This window comes from Cherax quadricarinatus, chromosome 29 (assembly GCF_038502225.1).
Source record: "Cherax quadricarinatus isolate ZL_2023a chromosome 29, ASM3850222v1, whole genome shotgun sequence".
NCBI classification, from domain to species: Eukaryota; Metazoa; Arthropoda; class Malacostraca; order Decapoda; family Parastacidae; genus Cherax; species Cherax quadricarinatus.
The window spans coordinates 10,373,324-10,388,958 of NC_091320.1; positions in this window are offsets into that span (position 1 = coordinate 10,373,324).

The window sequence follows — 15,635 nt, forward strand, 5'->3', positions numbered from 1 at the left end:
CAAATTCATACACACACACACATAAACACACACACACACACACACACACACACACACACACACACACACACACACACTCATACACACACACGCACACACACTCATACACACACACACACACACACACTCATACACACACACACACTCATACACACACACACTCATACTCACACACACACACACACACACACACACACACACACACACACACACACACACACACACACACACACACACAGACACTCACACACTCACACACATACACACAAACACACACACACCACACACACACACACACACACACACACACACACACACACACACACACACACACACACACACACACACACACACACACACACACACACACACACACATGCACATATGTGGTAATGCTTTATTTACAGCTAGCAAAGTCAGGGTATTTCTCCAGAATGGTCTGTAATATACCACTGTGGATAAAATACTTAGCCATTTCTTGAACACTTCTGAGTGAGTTGTTTCTAAATTCATTAATTTTATCACACTCCAGTACATAATGACGCAAGGTGTGACAATAATCCATCTGGCAAAGTTTACATTTCGTTTGGTCTACATCTGGTGGTGGTGATTTAACCTGCCAAAGATACTTGTAACCCAGCCGGAGCCGGGCGGTAGTGACATCCAAGAGTCTGCTTATTTTGTTGGATGCACCATAGACATGTGGCTCCTCCTGCATGATAGAATGATGATAGATGGACTCACTGGTGTCAATCTCCCTGAGCCTTAAGTCCATAAAATTCAGCTGAAGTTCTTTTCGTATTATTGTTCTCAAACTACTACCTGACAAGCCAAGATTGTAATCTACTCCCTCTTTGAAAGCATACAGTTTAGCCAATTTATCAGTTCTATCATGCATCTGAAGACCAATGTGAGATGGAATCCACAGCATGTGCACTCTGACTCCACTGTCCACAATCCTACCATACCTGTGTCTGGCTTCTGACACAAGCATGCCACAATTTATGCTTAATGAGTTGAGAGCATTTATGGATGACAGAGAATCAGTTACAATTAAACTGTCAATCTTTGATACATAGATGCATTTCAGTGCAAGGAGTATGGCAAACAGTTCTGTCTGAAGGGTAGAGGCCCAATTATTGATGCGTGCTCCAATTTCTTTAAGAGAGCCATCACTCTGTACGACAACAGCAGCACTACCAGCTGCACCAGTGGATTGGTGAACAGAACCATCAACGTAAATAATTTGCGAGAGTGTGTGCTGTGTGACTAAGTTATCAATACAGCTTAAGGCCTCATGTTTGGCTTCAAGGCGAAGTTTTGGTTGTGATTTAAGAAGTAGTTTAGGGGGAAATGGAGGAAAGGTAGTTTTTCTCACCCTGCACACTGACAGCTCCTACACAGGCTCTGATCCACCAGGAGGCCTGGTCTCAGACCGGGCCGCGGGGGCGTTGACCCCCGAAACTCTCTCCAGGTAAACTCCAGGTAAACACTACCTTCCTTGACCTTAAATCCGCTTTCGATGTAGCCAACCGACATGTAATAATTAGTGAACTTGCCAGAATGGATGTTGGAGGATGGCTTCTCCGCTGGATTAAAGGCTACCTGTCCAACAGAAAATCGTCTGTGTTGTTCCAGGGACATAGAAGTGTAACTAAAGACTTTGAATTAGGAACCCCACAGGGAGGTGTGCTCAGTCCCACACTGTTCAATATTCTAATTAATGCATTACTTAATGCTATGCCTAGTCAGCCCCATAATTATGTGATTAGTTTTGCTGATGATATAATGATTCACACCACCGGATTCTCCAACACCCAAAACATTCTTAATCATGTACTAGCCTCGTGTCAGGACCTGGGGTTGATAATCTCTACTGATAAAACAAAGATACTCAATAGGCGTCCTCCTCGACAGAGAGGCACAGTTCGTCAGATCCAATTGCATGATGGGTCTCTTCTAGAATATGTAAGCAGATACAGGTATCTAGGCTTTGAGGTTCCACTACTTGGACCTGTTGTAACAAGACTTTGTCGCCAATACAAAGAACGACTGAGAGCACTTAGAGTTGTGGCAGGGCTTCACCCCAGGTATGGTGCTAATGTTAAAATTGTGAAAATGATGTATCTTGCTTATATTAGATCATTGGTTGATTATGCTGCGCCACTACTTGCTCTTGTGTCTGACTGGAAGCTTGGAGGGCTGGAAAAACTGCAGAACGAAGCAATGAGGATCATCCTAGGATGCCCTCGTACTGCCAAAATTTTAAATATGCAAAAAGAACTTGATATTCCAAGCATCAGAGATCGTGTTACTGAAAGAAATATCCTAATTGGGGTTAATATGCTCAGGCAAGCTCATTCAAACCCCTGCACAGAAGCCCTCCAAACTTTCCTCAGCACTGGTGAACACTCCTCCAGATGGATCGAAAAGACTGGAACCGACCTCCGCATGAATCAGATACATGATCTATGTCAAGTAAGGCAACAGCGGCACTTCTCCGCTCCATGGAATATTACCCCATTCCAAACTATCTTATTTGTAATCGACTAGGCCTCATAATATCTTCCTCTAAAACTAAGATATTAACAAGCAAACGACATCCCCCACCCATCTATTTGCAGGGTGAAATCATTAGCTACGTTAAAACTTACAGATATCTTGGTGTAGATGTACCCTTTAACAAATCCACTTTACCACAACTAAACAAGAAATGTAAAGCTAGGCTAAATGCTCTCAAAGCTGTTGCTGGCTACAATCCCAACTATGGTGCAAATGTGAGAATCGTGAGAATGATGTACATAGCCTATGTTAGGTCCTTAATTGATTATGCTGCTCCCATGTTGATATTAGCTAGAGAAAGTTCTCTCCGACCCTTGGAGTTAATGCAAAATGAAGCTCTCAGGATTATTCTTGGCTGTCCCAGATCTACAAAAGTTCTTAACATGAGGAAGGAGCTTGGTATTTCTAGTATCAGTGATAGGATTGTTGAAATTAACACTGTACTCGGTATTAGAATGTTGAGAAACGAACCAGACACTGTCACAGTGAATCTTACCAAGTGTCTAGAGGTAAATACACACAGATCTAAATGGATTGTGAAAACGTGCAATTGCATTAAGTTTTATAACCTGCATGAACTGGATCACTGTAGGCAACAAGAGCATTTCACCCCTCCATGGAAGATGTGTTCATTTAATATCACATACCTACAAGTCCCTCCCAAGAAGCTCATTGCTAGTAATCCCTTCCTTAAATCTCTTGTTAGAGCAACTGCTCAAGAAGAAATTTCTCACCTAGCTGGTAGTAACAAGTTATCACAAGTTATATACACTGATGGATCTAAACAGGAGTCTTCTGGCAGGGCTGCATCTGCTCTTGTTGCCACCTCCCTAGTTAAGAACGATAATAAATTTGTTGAGTTAGGCATAAGAATTAACAACTGGGCGTCTACACTGCAAACTGAATTGTTTGCAATCCTAATGGCGCTAAAGCTAACCTATGACACTGAGCTTGACTCTATCATCATTACTGATTCTATGTCATCATTGAAGGCTCTTGGCTCATATAATGACTCCAACAACATGCTCATTGGGGAAGCCAGGTATAGATACTCAAAAATTAGGGACAAAGGAATTAATGTACAATTGCTATGGATCCCATCACACATTGGATTACTCCTTCATGATAAAGTTGATATGTTAGCCAAGAAGAGTATCGAGAAGGAGAATGTAGAATATAACTTTGGTATAACTGTGTCTAGCATTAGGAATAATATTAGGAGAGAAGTAAATAATGAAAATGATTGTTATAGGAATGCAGTTAGAAGCCTGAGTAGATCTATAACCCACTATGATAACATGAACGTAGATAAGTATGTTTATGGAGCAACTTGCAATGTGAACAGACTGACTGATGTTGTAGTGGCCAGGCTTAGGCTTGGTTACAAGTACTTCTGGCAGTTTGGGAGACACACAGATGATGATCAAACTAAATGTAAATTATGTGATCAGGCATATGGTCACTCTCTTGAACACTATGTGCTTAATTGTCCACTTATTGAGGAATACAGAGACAGACAGTATAATAACCTATGTGACATGTCAAGATATCTTATTAATGAAAATAAGATACCAGATATACTAAGCAAATTTCCTAAATTTGCTTGTAACAGATAAGTGAACTATAGATATGTAGATATAAATCCATATGTATTCCTGTTAACCCTTTGGGGCCTAGTTCCTAGGCCTTTTGTGTATCCATATGCTCTCGCGCTACCGTCCACAGGATGGATATGGGGTGCACAATAAACTAGCCACTTCGGTGGCAAAATCTAATCTAATCCTAACAATGATTAGGGTAACTTGTGACATGGTCCTCAGACAAACAGAGAAATTAAAACCTAACAAATCCCCAGGCCCCGATGAACTGTTTGCAAGAGTTTTAAAGGAATGTAAAGAGGAACTTAGCAAACCTTTGGCTAATCTTTTCAACATATTGTTACAAACTGGCATAGTGCCAGAGAAGTTTTGTCTACAAAACAGGAGACAAGTCCTTAGCATCTAACTTTTGACCAATGAAAATTTATGGATTAAATAATTACCGAGGCATTTCGTAGTCATCTTCAAAGGTATAAATTGATTAATGAATCTCAACACGGTTTTATAAAAGGGCATTCCTGCCGGACGAATTTACTGACTTCTTTCGCCATGGTATTTGAGGAGATAGGTAATGGAAATGAATATGATATTGAGTATATGGACTTCAATAAGGCTTTTGATAGAGTTCCACGTCAGAGGTTATTGAGGAGAATAGGAGATATTTTTTTCTGGGTGGAAGCATAGTTGACATATAGGCAGCAAAGAGTTTGTATAAATGGGGAGAAATCAGAGAGGAGGGGCACGTCACAAGCAGTGTTCCACAGGGGTTAGTGTCTTGTTGTTCTCAGTTTAAATAAACGACATAGATAAGAGAATAAATAGCAACATAAGCAAGTTTGCCGATGTCACCAAAATAGGCCGTCTACTTCATTCTAATGAGGATATTAGAGCACTCCAGGAAGATTTGAATAAGATGATGCAGTGATCGGAGAAGTGGCAGATGCAGTTTAATATAGACAAATGCAGAGTTCTAAACATTGGATAGAAAAATAACCATGCCACATGTGGAAAATATATAGTATATTTTCCGAAAATAGTGTATTGGTAGGTAAATTAATAAAATACACTGTATTTAATAAAAATTATGTTATAAAAAATGGGAAGCCTGCGCCTGCACAGACAAGACTCGCCATTGTTGTTTGAATTGGACACAAACGTTAGTAAATAATGGGAAGAATTTTTCGTGCTCTAGAGGTAAAATTGGGCTGACACCTCTCAAATAGGAGGCGAAATTGTTGGATGTACATTCCTGCATAACTTCAGATATCAGGCGACTGGACAAGACAACTCCAGAAACCTCAGATAAGTCTGTGATGTTTTAACTCTGGCCAGTGTTATTTTCATGTATTAGCAGAGGTTTTCTGAGTATGATACACCTTGATCTCCAGTCAAATTGGTGAGTGATATTAAGATATATTCTCCTTCTGTTATGTATATGTGTATATATATAAGCATTTATTAATTTTAATATACAGTCCACAAATTTATATATTTACCAGAATTCCTGGTGATGTATATTCCATTTGTAATTAATAGGTCTAGAGCAACTTGTGGATACGACAGTGGTAGGTATCGAAGGGGGATATTTTTTGTGACCTAGGTGTCCCAAATTCCTACTTGTCTATGTAACTCTGATAAATAATAATTATCTTTGTTATCATTTACTGTTATGTACATAATGAGTTACATTCAGATAAATGTAATTTTCCACACCACATATAAACTAAATAATGGAGATTTTAATATTACTGATGTGGAAAATTGCATTTATCTGGATGTAATGTACATGCAAGTAAATGATAACCAAGATAATTATTATTTATCAAAGTTACATAGACAAGTAGGAATTTGGGACACCTAGGTGGCAAAAATGTCCCCCTTCGATACCTACAACTGTCATATCCACAAGTCATATCCACAAGTGGCCCGGTGGCCTGGTGGCTAAAGCTCCCGCTTCACACACGGAGGGCCCGGGTTCGATTCCCGGCGGGTGGAAACATTCGACACGTTTCCTTACACCTGTTGTCCTGTTCACCTAGCAGCAAATAGGTACCTGGGTGTTAGTCGACTGGTGTGGGTCGCATCCTGGGGGACAAGATTAAGGACCCCAATGGAAAAGTTAGACAGTCCTCGATGACGCACTGACTTTCTTGGGTTATCCTGGGTGGCTAACTCTCCGGGGTTGGAAATCCGAACGAAATCTTATCTTATCTTATTTTAAGTTGCTCTAGACCTATTAATTACAAATGAAAGATGCATCAACAAGAATTCTGGTAAATATATAAGTTTGTGGACTGTATAATAAAATTAATGATATTTATACAACCATTTATATAACAGAAGGAGATATCTTAATATCACTCACCAATTTGACTGGAGATTAATGTGTATATACTCAAAAACCTCACTAACTAAATTTATGATAATACTGGCCAGAATTATAACACCATTCTAGATAGCTTATCTGAGTTTCCTGGAGCTGTCTTGTCCAGTCGTCTGATATCTCAAGTTATGCAGGAATGCACATCCAATTTCGGCTCCTATTTGAGAGGTGTCAGCCCAATTTTAACCTCTAGAGCACGAAAATTCATCCCATTATTCACTAACGTTTTTGTTGACCAGTTCAAACATGGCGAGTCTCGTCTGCGCAGGTGCAGCTTCCCATTTTTTATAACAACTTTTATTAAATACAATATAGGTCATCAATTTACATATACTGTATTTCAGGAAAATATATAGTATTTTCCACAACTGATTGCAAAAAAGATTTAGGAGTTCTGGTTAGCAGTAATCTAAAACCAAGACAACAGTGCATAAGTGTTCATAATAAAGTGAACAGAACCCTTAGCTTCATATCAAGAAACATAAGTAATAGTAGTCCTCAGGTTGTTCTTCAACTCTAAATATCGTTGGTTAGGCCTCATTTAGATTATACTGCACAGTTCTGGTCACTGTATTACAGAATGGATATAAATGCAATGGAAAACACACAAAGGAGGATGACAAAGTTGACCCCATGTATCAGAAATCTTCCCTATGAGGATAGACTGCACTGCTCCTTACCAATATTCTAATTAATGCATTACTTAATGCTATGCCTAGTCAGCCCCATAATTATGTGATTAGTTTTGCTGATGATATAATGATTCACACCACCGGATTCTCCAACACCCAAAACATTCTTAATCATGTACTAGCCTCGTGTCAGGACCTGGGGTTGATAATCTCTACTGATAAAACAAAGATACTCAATAGGCGTCCTCCTCGACAGAGAGGCACAGTTCGTCAGATCCAATTGCATGATGGGTCTCTTCTAGAATATGTAAGCAGATACAGGTATCTAGGCTTTGAGGTTCCACTACTTGGACCTGTTGTAACAAGACTTTGTCGCCAATACAAAAAACGACTAAGAGCACTTAGAGTTGTGGCAGGGCTTCACCCCAGGTATGGTGCTAATGTTAAAATTGTGAAAATGATGTATCTTGCTTATATTAGATCATTGGTTGATTATGCTGCGCCACTACTTGCTCTTGTGTCTGACTGGAAGCTTGGAGGGCTGGAAAAACTGCAGAACGAAGCAATGAGGATCATCCTAGGATGCCCTCGTACTGCCAAAATTTTAAATATTCAAAAAGAACTTGATATTCCAAGCATCAGAGATCGTGTTACTGAAAGAAATATCCTAATTGGGGTTAATATGCTCAGGCAAGCTCATTCAAACCCCTGCACAGAAGCCCTCCAAACTTTCCTCAGCACTGGTGAACACTCCTCCAGATGGATCGAAAAGACTGGAACCGACCTCCGCATGAATCAGATACATGATCTATGTCAAGTAAGGCAACAGCTGCACTTCTCCGCTCCATGGAATATTACCCCATTCCAAACTACCATTCCTCCATTTCCCCCCAAACTACTTCTTAAATCACAACCAAAACTTCGCCTTGAAGCCAAACATGAGGCCTTAAGCTGTATTGATAACTTAGTCACACAGCACACACTCTCGCAAATTATTTACGTTGATGGTTCTGTTCACCAATCCACTGGTGCAGCTGGTAGTGCTGCTGTTGTCGTACAGAGTGATGGCTCTCTTAAAGAAATTGGAGCACGCATCAATAATTGGGCCTCTACCCTTCAGACAGAACTGTTTGCCATACTCCTTGCACTGAAATGCATCTATGTATCAAAGATTGACAGTTTAATCGTAACTGATTCTCTGTCATCCATAAATGCTCTCAACTCATTAAGCATAAATTGTGGCATGCTTGTGTCAGAAGTCAGACACAGGTATGGTAGGATTGTGGACAGTGGAGTCAGAGTGCACATGCTGTGGATTCCATCTCACATTGGTCTTCAGATGCATGATAGAACTGATAAATTGGCTAAGCTGTATGCTTTCAAAGAGGGAGTAGATAACAATCTTGGCTTGTCAGGTAGTAGTTTGAGAACAATAATACGAAAAGAACTTCAGCTGAATTTTATGGACTTAAGGCTCAGGGAGATTGACACCAGTGAGTCCATCTATCATCATTCTATCATGCAGGAGGAGCCACATGTCTATGGTGCATCCAACAAAATAAGCAGACTCTTGGATGTCACTACCGCCCGGCTCCGGCTGGGTTACAAGTATCTTTGGCAGGTTAAATCACCACCACCAGATGTAGACCAAACGAAATGTAAACTTTGCCAGATGGATTATTGTCACACCTTGCGTCATTATGTACTGGAGTGTGATAAAATTAATGAATTTAGAAACAACTCACTCAGAAATGTTCAAGAAATGGCTAAGTATTTTATCCACAGTGGTATATTACAGACCATTCTGGAGAAATACCCTGACTTTGCTAGCTGTAAATAAAGCATTACCACATATAAGCATGTGTGTGTGTGTGTGTGTGTGTGTGTGTGTGTGTGTGTGTGTGCGTGTGTGTGTGTGTGTGTGTGTGTGTGTGTGTGTGTGTGTGTTTGTGTGTATGTGTATGAGTGTGTGTGTGTGTGTGTGTGTGTGTGTGTGTGTGTGTGTGTGTGTGTGTGTGTGTGTGTGTGTGTGTGTGTGTGTGTGTGAGTATGAGTGTGTGTGTGTGTATGAGTGTGTGTGTGTGTGTGTATGAGTGTGTGTGCGTGTGTGTGTATGAGTTTGTGTATGTGTGTGTACTCACCTATTTGTACTCACCTATTTGTGGTTGCAGGGGTCGAGTCCTAGCTCCTGGCCCCGCCTCTTCACCGGTTGCTACTAGGCCCTCTCTCTCCCCGCTCCATGAGCTTTATCAAACCTCGTCTTAAAACTGTGTATGGTTCCTGCCTCCACTACGTCATTTTCTAGGCTAATCCACTGCCTTACAACTCTATGACTGAAGAAATACTTCCTACTATCTCTCTGACTCATTTGTTTACCTGGAGTTTACCTGGAGAGAGTTCCGGGGGTCAACGCCCCCGCGGCCCGGTCTGAGACCAGGCCTCCTGGTGGATCAGAGCCTGATCAACCAGGCTGTTGCTGCTGGCTGCACGCAAACCAACATACGAGCCACAGCCCGGCTGATCCGGAACTGACTTTAGGTGCTTGTCCAGTGCCAGCTTGAAGACTGCCAGGGGTCTGTTGGTAATCCCCCTTATGTGTGCTGGGAGGCAGTTGAACAGTCTCGGGCCCCTGACACTTATTGTATGGTCTCTTAACGTGCTAGTGACACCCCTGCTTTTCATTGGGGGGATGGTGCATCGTCTGAAAAGTCTTTTGCTTTCGTAGTGGGTGATTTTCGTGTGCAAGTTCGGTACTAGTCCCTCTAGGATTTTCCAGGTGTATATAATCATGTATCTCTCCCTCCTGCGTTCCAGGGAATACAGGGAATACCAGGTCTTCAACTTCCAATTGTGGCCTCTTGTTTCTGTGTCCCCTCCTTGGAACATCCTGTCCTTGTCCACCTTGTCTATTCCACGCAGTATTTTATATGTCGTTATCATGTCTCCCCTGACCCTCCTGTCCTCCAGTGTCGTCAGGCCGATTTCCCTTAATCTTTCTTCATAGGACATTCCCCTTAGCTCTGGAACTAACCTTGTTGCAAACCTTTGTACTTTCTCTAGTTTCTTGACGTGCTTTATCAAGTGCGGGTTCCAAACAGGTGCTGCATACTCCAGTATGGGCCTGACATACACGGTGTACAGTGTCTTGAATGATTCCTTACTAAGGTATCGGAATGCTGTTCTCAGGTTTGCCAGGCGCCCATATGCTGCAGCAGTTATCTGATTGATGTGTGCTTCCGGAGACATGCTCGGTGTTATACTCACCCCAAGATCTTTCTCCTTGAGTGAGGTTTGCAGTCTTTGGCCACCTAGCCTATACTCTGTCTGTGGTCTTCTGTGCCCTTCCCCTATCTTCATGACTTTGCATTTGGCAGGATTAAATTCGAGAAGCCATTTGCTGGACCAGGTGTCCAGTCTGTCCAGGTCTCTTTGAAGTCCTGCCTGGTCCTCATCAGATTTAATTCTCCTCATTAACTTCACATCATCTGCAAACAGGGACACTTCTGAGTCTAACCCTTCCGTCATGTCGTTCACATATACCAAAAATAGCACTGGTCCTAGGACCGACCCCTGTGGGACCCCGCTCGTCACAGGTGCCCACTGTGATACATCATTACGTACCATGACTCGTTGTTGCCTCCCTGTCAGGTATTCGCTGATCCATTGCAGTGCCCTTCCTGTTATATGCGCCTGATGCTCTAGCTTCTGCACTAATCTCTTGTGAGGAACTGTGTCAAAGGCCTTCTTGCAGTCCAAGAAGATGCAATCAACCCACCCCTCTCTCTCTTGTCTTACTTCTGTTATTTTATCATAAAACTCCAGAAGGTTTGTGACACAGGATTTGCCTTCCATGAATCCGTGCTGGTTGGCATTTATACTCCTGTTCCGTTCCAGGTGCTCCACCACTCTCCTCCTGATAATCTTCTCCATAATTTTGCATACTATACACGTCAATGACACAGGTCTATAGTTTAGTGCCTCTTTTCTGTCTCCTTTTTTAAAAATGGGAACTATATTTGCCGTCTTCCATACCTCAGGTAGTTGCCCAGTTTCCAGGGATGTGTTGAAGATTGTGGTAAGTGGCACGCACAACTTATCTGCTCCCTCTCTAAGGACCCACGGAGAGATGTCCGGTCCCATTGCCTTTGAGGTATCGATGTCCCTTAGCAGTTTCTTCACCTCCTCCTCATCTGTATGTATGTCGTCCAACACTTGTTGGTGTATTCCTTGCTGGTGTCCCCATCTGGTCTGTCCCCCCAGAGTCCTTCCTGTCTCTGCTGTAAATACTTCTTAAATCTCTGTTGAGCTCCTCACATACCTCTTGATCGTTTCTTGTGAGTTCTCCACCTTCTTTCCTCAGCCTTATCACCTGGTCCTTGACTGTTGTCTTCCTCCTAATGTGGCTATACAGCAGTTTCGGGTCAGATTTGACTTTCGATGCTATGTCGTTTTCATACTGTCGCTGGGCCTCCCTCCTTATCTGCGCATACTCGTTTCTGGCTCTTCTACTAATCTCCTTGTTTTCCTGGGTCCTATGCCTCCTGTACCTTTTCCATTCTCTGTTGCACTTAGTTTTTGCCTCCCTACACCTTCGGGTAAACCAAGGACTCGTTTTGGTCTTCCTATTATTTCTGTTTCCCTTGGGAACAAAACTTTCCTCTGCCTCCTTGCACTTTGTTGCCACATATTCCATCATCTCGTTTACTGATTTTCCTACCATTTCTCTGTCCCACTGAACCTCCTGCAGGAAGTTTCTCATACCTGTGTAGTCCCCCCCTTTTATAGTTTGGCCTGTCCCCTTCAGTTCCTGTTACCTTCTCCACTTGTAACTCTACTATATAGTCAAAACTCAGAACCACATGATCGCTAGCTCCAAGGGGCCTCTCGTAAGTGATGTCCTCAATGTCTGAACTGCTCAGGGTGAACACAAGATCCAGTCTTGCTGGCTCATCCTCCCCTCTCTCTCTGGTTGTCCCTCTGACATGTTGATGCATGAGGTTTTCAAGTACCACATCCATCATCTTGGCTCTCCATGTTTCGGGACCCCCATGTGGCTCCAGGTTTTCCCAGTCGATCTCCCTGTGGTTGAAATCGCCCATTACCAGTAACTTTGCTCTACTCGAGTGAGCTCTTCTTGCCACCTCAGCCAGTGTGTCCACCATCACCCTGTTGTTTTCTTCGTACTCCTCTCTTGGCTTCCTGCAGTTCTGTGGTGGGTTATACATCACTCCAATGACTACTTTATGTTCTCCGGACTGAATTGTACCTACAATGTAGTCTCTTTCTCCAATCATGTCCATGCCTTCCATTTCCTCAAATCCCCATTGGTGTTTTATGAGCAGTGCAACCCCTCCTCCCCCTCTACTCCTTCTATCTTTCCTCAGGATCTGATATCCTGTTGGGAAGACTATGTCTGTTATTGTCTCAGCGAGTTTTGTTTCTGTGACTGCTATGATGTCTGGGGATTTTTCACTGATTCTTTCATTCCACTCCTCATGTTTATTCGTTATTCCATCCGCGTTTGTGTACCAAACCTTTAGTTTCTTTTCTATCATTGTGGTCATGCAAGAATATTGGGGTTGGGGGAGCGAGAGCCTTGGTGGGGGCCTATATGGGGCTGTGGTGTAGGTGGGGTTTGTGTTGATGGGGGTGGGGTCAGAATGCCCATAAGGGACAGCTGTTGGGGTGAGGTTTGTGATATGGGGGTTGGTGGCAGAGGGAACAGTGAGTGGGTTGTAGTATAGGTTGCTCAGTTGCGTTGGGAATGTCGCGGGTGGAGTCTTTTGGTGGGAGATTCTGTGGGGTGTGCTTGCCCTTCCTCCTGTGTCTGGGTCCTGCTCATTTTCATTGCTTCTCGTTCCTCCTTGCGTCTCTGTACCCTCTCTTTCAGTGTAGTCCTTTCTTCTTGTGTTCTGTCGCGGTCGAGGTATACTCTCTGGTACCCCTCTTTGTCCCTCAGTCTTGCTTTCTCTTGCAGAATCCTGGTTCGAACTGATTCTTCCTTGAAAGTTACTCTGACAGGCCGTATCCTTCCACTCGCAAACCACCCAATTCTCTGAAAATTTGTCACCTGGGTCATATTGCCCTCCCCTATTGTTTTCATGATGCCTTCAATCATTTTTTCTCCTCCTGTTTTATTTCTTCAAAGTTGGCCCCCTTGGCTTCTTGGAGCCCGTACACAAAAACTGACCTCGCCCTTTCCTCCTCCCATTGAGTCTCCATCTGCTTCCTCTGAGGCATTTTATTTCCTTCCATTGACATGTTCTTGCCTTCAGTCCCTGTCATATCTGAAACTTCTATTCTCAGTGAACTGTCTTTCCTGACCAGCTGTCCCTTGCTACTGCAGTTGGCTGTTAGAATCTCTGCATATAGCAAACCTTCATTGTCTTCGGACCTGTCGTTTGATCTTAGTGTGCTCATCGTCTTTTCCCTGGCCCCACGTGGGTCTTATAGGGCCTTCGTGTACGGCATGTCTCCGTTGTTGCTTACCATCCCCTTGTCTGCGCCTGACTTTGAATTTCCTGATGTCACATCTGAATTGTCATTTATCTCTCTAATCTGTTTCAGGCTTTGCAGTTTCTCTTCTAAGCACTGTATCCTAGCTTCTGCTGCTAAGACCTGTACTTCCCACTTCCTGCACTCTTCAGCTATCCGCTCCTCCATTTTCTTACCAAGCTCTACTATCTTCCTTCCCCACTCTTCCTCCCTTTTTTGGAGCTCTAACTCCCAGTCTTTCCTCCCTGGTTCGTCTACCAGATCTCTGGTTTTCCGTCCTCTAAGGCCACCCATTTTTTTTTTCTTTTTATTACCACAGACAGAAGGCTAGAGGAGGGAGAGGGTGTGGGGGGGAGAGAGAAAGGGTAGAAAGAGGGAGAGAGAGGAGAGAGAAAGGGTAGAAAGAGGGAGAGAGAGGAGAGAGAAAGGGTAGAAAGAGGGAGAGAGAGGAGAGAGTATGGGGGTGAGGGATAAGACCAAGGGGGGTAGAGAGAGGGAGAAAGAGAGGGAGAGGGAGAGAAAGAGAGAGAGAGGGAGAAAGGAGGGCGAGGGAAAAGGCTATGAGAGAGAGAAATGGAGAGATGGAGAGAGAAGCCTATAGAGAGAGAGGAGGGTGAGAGAAATGGAGAGATGGAGAGAGAAGCCTGTAATTACTGCTACAAGAAAGGACATAAGGAGGACCAGTGTCAGAAGAAAAAGGAACTTGACAGACAGGGCCACCTGTTTAGAGACCTGTTCTCAGAACAAACCAACAGGATCTCTGAATTGGTAAACACTCTCACACGTCACCCACTTAGCTACTCCTATCCCAGCCCAGCAGGTGGGATTGGGCCTTATACAAGACCACAGACCTACATCCCTGCAGCTGCCTCAGTACCCTACCTCTCTCAAGGGCAGGCACCTTACATTCCCTACACACCCACCACCTCAAGCTGACCACTTCATCATGAGGAGCCAGTCTATCAGCATCCTGTCGGCCAACATTAGAGGTTTCATTACTAATGTTGGAGAGCTCACACATAGCTTTGTGAACACTCGACGTCCCGACATGATAGCTGTTGTTGAAACATTTTTGGATGACAGGACTCCAGAAAATTTTGCAAGAATTGCTGGCTACACCTCATGGATGAGAAGAGACAGGCAAGGGCAAGGAGGTAGTGTTGCTGTGTGCTTCTCTAAAAGTGTTCATGCCCAGCACATAGATGTTGCCACCCCTACACATCTTGAAATGATGTTCTTCAAGCTCTGTATAAACACTAGTACCTCTGTACTAGCATGTGCAATGTACAGACCTCAGTGGCAACATGCAGACCCTATCAACTTCCTAATGGAAAATATTGACTCCCTTCTGCTACAACACAACTGTCAACATATTATAATTGTTGGTGACCTCAACCAGCACCTTATACAGAGGGACTTTGATGACCTTCTTGCAGTGTTTGACATGAGAAACTTTGTTGATTTCCCTACTCATATCTCTGGCTCCTCCCTTGACCCAGTAGTGAGTGATCTGGCAGAAGGCATAGTCACTTGTCAACCCCTCGGCTACGTTGGATCGTCTGACCACAAGGCTGTTTTTACCACACTTAAGATCCCAACAGAACGAGGTGAGGAGTCCACACGCACAACCTGGCTATGGGAAAGAGGTAATTGGCAAGCCCTTTGCTCTGAGCTCGCCACCACCGACTGGAATGCTCTTCTCCAGGGGGATGTTGACAACCAAGTGAAAGCCTTCACTGGACACATCCTTAATCTGAAACAAGAACACATTCCTCACCGGCAATATGTGACAAAGCCTACAGATCAGCCTTGCTTTGGCTTTCGTTGTAGAGAGGCTGCTACTGCTAAGTACAAAGCATGGCGAAGGTATAAGAGACATCCTACCACCTATAACAGGAACTTGCACATGCAAGCCTGTAGGCATATGGGTGATGTTCAAAAGTGGGCCATTGCTAAATGGGAGGT